At 41.5% G+C, this 8791-nt stretch overlaps 1 long non-coding RNA gene across 1 annotated transcript in view; it reads right to left on the reverse strand.

Annotated features, from left to right (window-relative positions):
• LOC118169263 overlaps nucleotides 1-8348 on the reverse strand; it is a 78269-nt gene extending 69921 nt beyond the window's left edge. Inside the window, exon 1 of the long non-coding RNA XR_004751990.1 lies at nucleotides 8260-8348. This is a non-coding gene — a long non-coding RNA (uncharacterized LOC118169263). The remainder of the gene's footprint in view (nucleotides 1-8259) is intronic.
• Between the last annotated feature and the right edge of the window lie 443 nt (nucleotides 8349-8791).

Raw genomic sequence — 8791 nt, forward strand, 5'->3', positions numbered from 1 at the left:
TCACGTTGCTGCACTGCAAGGACTTTCTGCACCTACACCACGATGCAGTATACCCCCACCACGTACTTGTAACAGCATGCTGAAAGGCAGCCATGACAAATACTACACTTGGAGAAGCCAGTTTCTTGAGCAAGTCACTTGCCAAGATGTAGTTAACCTATTTACCTGGATTTTAAAAATCTATTTTGGAGTTGTTCTAGTTCGTTGGACTAGTTGAAGTATTCTAAAGCAGGAGGAGTTCCTATATGGAAGTGTTCCGTAACTGAAATGGAAACTTTTCCCCCCAGGGAAAGTAAGCATTTGTTCAAGGTGGGGAGCGGTAATTAAAAAAAAATAATTGCAAACATTCCAAACATGTTTAGGAATTACACGAATTGAGACAAAAAGGCTGTAAAATAAGTCTCACATTATAAAAGCAATTCTGTAACATAAATTGACTTGGGAAAGTGGGTTGGAAAAGAAGATATCACCACATTTTTGAAAGTTACAACTTCTCATTCTAAATTAGAATGAAAATAAACAAAATATGGAGCACTCAGAGTAATGACTTTGTCTCTTGACTGATAATTAGCTTTTAAGGCCACTGCATTTTTGCTCCATGACTGATCCTCTGAATAGCCTTGTACAAGTCACTTATCCTCTTTATGCCTCAGAGCACATACAGCTGAGAGAGATATACGCTAGCTATAACCATATGTCATTATGCCAGCACAACGCAGCGTGCCAACTGAGTATTATCTTATTCTACCTACACTGACTACATCCATGCAGATTTTGCTTACCTAGACAAGTCCCCCACTTGCAATTTGTAATAAGAGGTGTAAGGAACACTTACTGGAACTGGTCAAAGTTTAGAGGAATAATCCCCCCAAACAGCAGTCATCATTTCTCCATCCCACAAGCTATCACCAGGGCCAGAGCCTGTGCTGCTAACAGCAATAGGTAATTTTTCTCAAATATCTGAGGTACTGCTTTCAATAGCACAGGATTTGGTGATCTCTTCTGAGGCAGGAGAAAAAAAATCAATACCTGTTTTTCATGCAATAGGAGGGAGATGTGATTGAAAGGGTAAACACTCCAAAAAGGCCCTAGGGAGGGCAGGGAACATAAGGATGTGGGCAGCAGCCACAGTAGGTAAGGGACTGAGCAGTAAGGCCATTTAAATGACATTTTCAGGTGCATTGTTTTCTGCTGCCTCTGGGATTGTGAAGTTGCTGCAGCTCCATCTCCGTGGCTGAAACACACCCTGTAGTTATGACACCTCCCTTCTGGGGAAGCTGCAGGCTTAGACGAGCTTCCCTGCTTGACTGAAGACCTTCTCTACTAACCAAAGATCTATATACGCGTTAGCAACTGCACCGCCCGGAAAGCACTTCATCTATTAACAGCAAAGCACTGGAGGAGATTACTGTACACAAATACAAAGTCAAGAAGATTATGTTTAGCACACGTTAGGATACCTGACATTAACTACAGCATGTTTACACAGACTATCTTCCCACGGCTTGCCTGCTGTAAATGCCTTTGCTGAAGTGGCAGGTTTCCATTCCACGGCTGCCTGATAGAGATGTGAGCAGGAAGAGGCTCTTGAAGCTGCAACTCTGTGCTAGCCATATGTCACTTGCAGATGCAGAAGACTTACCTATTAAAATTCAGAGCAGCTGTGTTCAATGATAAAATGATAACTACATAGGACTAGTAGCAGCTCATTCTCCCGGGAGCTGAGCCACCATCATCTATATGAGGCAAAACAGTGAACTAAAGGGAAAGTCACAGGCAGCCAGAGGAAGGACACAAAATCCCAGGAAGTGGTTTTGGTTACATTTATTCAGGTCAGCTCAAGAGATGAGCAGTCCTTGAAGGAAGCGTATGCTCCACAAGGTCAGACTTACTCTAGCAGGCCCTCAGCACTTTCTTCTGTCTGTATGCACGCAGCACTACCTTTACAGGCTGCCATTCCTATTTGAAGCTTACCCCGTTCAGTTTCAGCCTCAGCTCAGCACCCACTGTTGAACCAGTGACCAATCCTCTGCAGCTGTACCAGCAGTTAACCAAGGTCTTTCACTTGAATTCTGCTACTCCTTGCTACAACTGGAGCTGAAATATGAGATAACATCAAAGATTCCAGCCTGGATTTCAAGTCTTTGTCTTCAGGCCATTGCTGATTTTCTGGGCTTGGATTCAGACCACTCCAGAAGTCAGTAGCCAATGGCTCACTTCAGATCTGGATCTCAAGCTCCCTCACCAAACTCCCAACGCGTTCGGATACACTGTCCTTGCCCATTTTACTCAGTCATCTCTCATGCTGCCTTTCACCATGATGACAGGTCTCTGGGGGCATTTGGTAGTGACACAGTATTTGCCCTTGCTTTGCTCTCGCAGTTGTGGTTGCCCTTTCCACTGGGCCAACAAGCGGGTGCCGTGTAGGCCTCCTGACCCTTTTGTGCTGGGCTCTACACCCTCCACTTCTGATCCATCTTCTCTTGAGTGGTATTTTCATTAAGGATTCATATCCATTAGTGGAAAGAGGCTAGGGCCATAAGGCATCTTCAACATATTTTTTTTTTTTTTTTTTTTTTTTTTTTGTGAACAGTTATTTCCCTCCCCTGCTGTAATTTGTCAATTTGCAGTAATTAAGTCCTGAAAGAAAGCCATTGAGGCTTACTCAGCAAGTGTAGCTGGTGTTCCCAAACTGAATCCTCTCACCAATGAAGCTGCTTCCATCCATGCTGGTGGGCACACATGTCAGCCTCCAGGCACAGAGCAGCTCATCATGGAGAGGTATGTGGGCACGGGCTGCCAGAGCTGGGCGGGTAAGCCAGAAGCTCTATGTTTTATGCCACAGCAGAAGTCAGTGCTGTTACATCTGGCAACTATAGTGATTACTGTTGGTGTTCTCCTCGGGCAGAGAGTCCAGCGTGGGGCAGCAAAAAGGCAGGATGAGTCCTCATTGTTCCTCTCTGCTTTGGGCATGGCAGTCCGTACCATGCCATTGCACGGAGCAGCTCCAGCTAGTTTTGTGCAAGCCCTACACTCTCCTGCTGGGGGAGGTCACTGCTGTTCTCCCACAGATGCTTTCAGACTGTGCCTGGAGAACTAACTCTAAGTCACTCTCAGCAGGCGTTTGACCAGGAATTAGCCAAATGCAAAATTAAAGTCTGAGAAATGACATCTCTACCGTAGATCTTCCCCGCATGCTGGACTTTTGCAGTCCCTGACATAAACACAGAAGGCTTCAAGATATGCAACTAAGGATGAATGGGCTGCTCTGGACACAAGACTACACCCAGGAATATTTTACATGGAGGGCTGTTGTCTTTTGAAATCTCTTCTTAAAACGTGAAGTCAGACTTGCAATTCTGCCTTCATATAAATATGTACTGTTGTCACAGGGCTTCTAAATGATAACCTAGGTCTTCCCTAAACATACCACCGTAAGAATACCACTAAAAGTGCCACACCATCTTCTGCATCAATTTATACATTGACGTCTGGCATTAGTTTCAGATGAAGTCTAGGCTTTGTTTGTTAGCCAGTGCCTGCCAGTAACAGAGTTGTAACTGGTGACTGGGAACAAAGTTAGATTTGCTCAGGAATGTAGAAACCAACTGACCCAAGGTGAGCGTGGTCCTTGCAACTACACCATGACAACAGCCAGCAGATGACACCGCAGCACAAGTCAAAGCCAAACCAAGTAGGTGCGTACTGGAAACCCTACCAGAATACCCAGCAGTGCCCCAGTTGCTAACTTTTAGCAGTTCTTACCTCTGACGACAGCTCAGTTGTGCCCATTCACAGCTAGAGCTTACTAGCATTTTGTGTCTATCATTGTGAGGCGCAACAACAAACTTCCCCAGTTTATACTCTTAAGCAGTTCTCCACATCTCCTAGCTGTTGAGGAAACTAAGGACAGTCATCAGTTCTAGCTCTTTCTGTACTCTGGAAACTGCAGTTTTCATCCCTATAGCTGATCTCTCCACATTTGCCCTGTCCCCTCAGATTTTTCCAAATTATAAACACTATTTCTCTTCTATCCCCCCACCTCTGGTAAATCCGGAGCATTTCTGAAGCCTGTCACTTGTGGGGCCTTGTGCCAATACACAGACTGACAACAAAAACACGATAGCTTTTTGGTTTTCACAGAAAGCTTCATCACTTCACTCTGCCTTTACCAAATAAACAAACAGGGCTTCACCTGTGGTTTATGAAAAGTGGCCCAGTACTGTTGCTCAAGCAACAAGCCACCATCAGTTCAGAGAAACTGTGAAGGAAGAGCAAGACAGAACAGGTTAAAGGACTGAAATGTGCATTTAAAACAAGGAGAGCAATGAAGACCATCTGAGTAAGTAATTAGGACTACTCATAACAGGTCCTGATTCCAGTTTGTATTGAACTCATATTTAGCACACTTGCCAGAAAAAAAAAAAAAAAAATCAGTTTCTAATAGTCTGAGTAAATTCCACTAGCTGCTAAACATTATGGTCTTTTGCTTTGCAAAATTTGGGATGTTTGCCCCTCTTTGCACTATTGAGAACAACAGCCTGAGAAACACTATTTTATATTCAAATAATAGTTCTGAAGGCAGAAGCACGATACATATCAAAACTGTGAACTCTCTAACACCTAGAGCAAGCTACAAGTACTTAAGGACTAATATATGCAAGAGTGGGTCATTTTTGTTGAACTAAATGAATAGGAACTTCTTAAAATTATTATTATTATTTTTCAAATTAAAAGCAGGTCCCATGTAGAAGGATTCCCTATTTTATTATTTTTATTTTTTGAGATGCATTGAATATGAAATTTAGAGGCAGCAGAGTGGGAGGAAAGATGGGACAGTTAGCCTTGCCCCAAAGCATAGATACACAGAAGGAGTAAGAGGAAAAAAAAAAAAAAAAAAAAGAAGAAGCACCACCATCAGTTATTTCTCTTTGCCTTCTCTTATTTTGTATTCTTGTTCAGGGACTTTCCTAGTAGACAGTGCTAGAGATAGATACATCTTTAAAAATGATAAGCATAAGGTGCAATGAGGCAGCAACTTCACAGTTCCAGAATGCAATTACATAAAGCAAATCTAATATAAATTGTTATATAATCAGTGAAAATGGGAAAGGTTAAATTGTAAATGAAGCAAAGAGTGAAAGAGCTTGGATTAATGAAGTACCAATGTTTACTAAACCTAGCTATTTACTAGTGCCTTAAAGTGTTTTTGTATCACTCGGAGAAAGGTGACTTCCTCCAACTGTCATGCTTATTTTTGGCGTAGATTTACTAACATCACCAATAGGTACCTTTTTTTTTTTTTTTTTTAAAATATACAAAACCCACTATTTTTCCATGAACTTCTGAAATAGGTCCAAATTCTATAATTAGAAATCTAGCCCTCACTATTGATTATAGTTTCCATTCTATTTTACAAGTTGCACAGAAGAAAATCCATGTCTTCAGGGAGGACAGGAAAAGAGAGACACCTTTTTTTTTTTTTTTTTGTTCCTGATCAGAGGGTTCTGGACACAGTCATAAAATCTGGTAGTTTGGGTACAGATGAGTCTGGAGGCAAGTTTTTTTCACTTGCTCCTGGAAGTACTCTGCACCATTCAGAAGCAGAAATTTAGTACTGACACACAGACGATGCAGCTGATTTTCCATTACCCATTGTTACTGGACAGTAGGGTTGTGTGGAATTAAAAGTAATAAGCTCCGCTGGAGTTTGGGTAAATTAACCTCAACATGAATGCCCAGAATTGCAAGATCTTGAAAGTGACCAACAGCCAAGTGGCCTCATCTAGCCCTGCTTCTCCATTTCCTCGCTCAAGATTGAAACAATGCTTTGTTACCACACAGGGTTAGGAGCAGAGGACAAGGTACAGCTACAGAACAGAGAGAGAGACCTGTATTATGGAACTGTGAAGCCACACACACTGAGCACAGGATGTAGCATGGCTGACTGTTTTCCTCTTAAGAAGAAATACAATTCTTTTGTAAAGAACACTTCAATCAGCCAACACTAATAAACTCACAGAAAACCTTGATGGATCATCAACGCTGCCCTCATTCCCTGAAGCAATAGGGCATGCTACAGACCCTCAGATGAAAGCAGAGCAGATTTTGGCATCATATGAGCCAGTATCAGGTTACTAGGCAGTGGTCAGGCTCCCAAATCCCAGCCAAATCATGCACATCTAGCTTTTCAGATCTCACTCAGCCAGAAGACTCCCTTCCTCTAGACAAGTAGCACCAGCAAAAATAAGTCTCCTCAGGACTTAAAGTGAAAGACTAAAATAATTGTGTGCTGCCAGATTTCAGTGCAGGGGATGAAGGAGATGGAAAAAAAGAAAGAGAAAAGACAATACCCCCACTGCATGCACACAAGTGAGCCTCACCAATCAGTATTCCCCCCCCAGCTTTCTAGGTCCCTGTCCTGCCCCAGCACCTTGTGATGAGAACAGGAGGCAGTTAATGCAGCAGCTGCCCAGCCACCCTGGTAAGCCCATGGGGGCAGTCAGTCCTTGTGTTGACTCTTTCCTTGTTAGTGCTAGGAAAACATTGTTTCTTACATGGACTTTGCTGTGTACAATTAAATTCCTTTTTGAGAGCTTTATTCCAACAGAAATCATATTCTCAGTAAAACATTGTGGGAGAAGTATCTTCATTTTCAGTTTTTCTAGTATTGGTTCTTGATCTTCATCCTGTAGAGTAGCCTATGTTTGCACAAAGAGTGGCTGACAGTTCTGTTTGGATTGTTGTGCCTCTGCACAAATCACAGAGCATATAGCTGTTCACTGACCTGACTATGCAGATAAATGCTGTCAGACACAGAGAGCGTTTGTTGATTCAGAAATAGGCTTATTAACCCATATGACAAAGCCTATGCACACAGCAAAAGGTGCTAAGGCAACTGACAGGTATCCAGGTGTCACAAAAGGATACAGAGCTCTATTCTCTATATAAATGGCTTTAAATCACAAGTTCGGTGTTCCACAAACTTCCCCACCTGTAAGAACATCAATTGGTGAACACTCTAGCTTCATGAGTTTAGAGAAGAAAACGTTCGTTATGAGGCATTAGAGATGCGCCAATATTACTGAAACCCTAAAGGCAGACAAGATCAATTTTACTCTTGCATACAATGCTGAAGTCTCTGTAAATCACAGCTGCACGTCCTATACCACACTGAACCATCTGAAGTGGTGCATGCAGACTTTGAATTAATGCAAGTACTGATTTGCACAGGTGCAGCAGATCTGCTCCATGAGCATAAGGCTAAAGTTCACATAGCTGGGGCTAAAACCATGTTTTATTAAGTCTTGGAAAGAGCTTTACATCTCAATTAGAAAAAATGTAAGGCTGAAAGTGCAGTACCAATAACACATCCTTCATACTATGAGTTCTGGACTCCCTTCTACAACATCACACAGCTTGACTTCTAGAGACCTGTACAGCTCCTGGTGCCTGCTCTTACAAACATATCCTGAAGACAAGCTCCATATGAGCATTAGTATGATTCAACAGATAGGAAAAAGCATTTGCCCCTATATATCAGCTTCTAACATTATTATGAAAGCTATCAAATCACAGACAGTAGGAAGAAAAAGTTGAAGTTAGCACTACGAGTTTAGCCAGTTCTAAGCAGATTTATGGTCAACAATATGTTTTTGGCCCACAGTTAGCACTACTAACTTACTTCACACAGCCTACATTGATACAGCACATGGTGCTTCTCCTGATGTCAACAAACCTCTCAACTGAGCACAAGAACACATTCAATAAAAAAATCAAGCAAGAACCCTCTACCTCTCACAGAAAGGGTTCACATCTGTTTCCACTGAGATATATCCACCTCAGAGATGGCAAACAAAGCCTGTTCAACAGAGTGCATCAAGGCTAAGCAACAGTTTAAGAGAAGAAATAAGAAGACTTGGACTTGCTGCCACCTTCTAGTTTACTTTTTCAGCCAGATCTGTTTCAGCCAAATTTCTTTCAAGCTTTAAAAAAAAAAAAAACTACCAACAAAACACACATAACAACACAAAATATTCTACAAAAACTATCACAACCAAATACATCATCAACCCTACTAGAAAAGCACCAAATAAAATAACAATTGACACAGTTTGTTGAGATACACAGAAATCACATTACTTACAGTCTTTGCAGCCCTCCACCTTCTTCTACAGCAGAGTGGTTTCCAATTAAAACTATATATTTTAACAAAGTTTGCCATTTGTGTTAAAAAATCTTTTTAGGATTATACCCTACCTTCAAAGTTGTGATGACTAAAGTACTCCATCTCCCTGCCTAATACTACAGGGCTCTGAAGAGCAAATGAGCTGTGTCATCCCTCTCACAGTCAGGGTAAACTCACAACATCTGGCTAAGCAATAAGATATTCTCCCATCAGAACCTCATCATGCAAAGCTCTTGCAATTAAGCCAATCTGTTTTACCTTGATACAGCTGTAGCTCAGCCCCACTGCTATAACCCTTTCTTGTTTGTATTCTGTTGGTGGTTCTTATTTATACAACGTAAATATCCATTTTGTAGTTGATGAAGATACCTATTTTTGTGAAGGGATGGGATCAGTTTTAGGTAGCAGTAAAAACAATGAAATGAGCACACAGGCTGAAAAGTGTATGTTAGAAAGGCATGCTGAAGACTGTAAAAGCAAGTACTTTAAAGTTATCAAATTTTAGAATTAAATCTGCTTATGCAACTTTTTTTATTTTGGCCCTCTTGTGGATATACATTTTGATACAGTCTTTAATTACATGATCGCACACACATATATATA

The sequence above is a fragment of the Oxyura jamaicensis genome, chromosome 6 (assembly GCF_011077185.1).
Source record: "Oxyura jamaicensis isolate SHBP4307 breed ruddy duck chromosome 6, BPBGC_Ojam_1.0, whole genome shotgun sequence".
Classification (NCBI taxonomy): Eukaryota; Metazoa; Chordata; class Aves; order Anseriformes; family Anatidae; genus Oxyura; species Oxyura jamaicensis.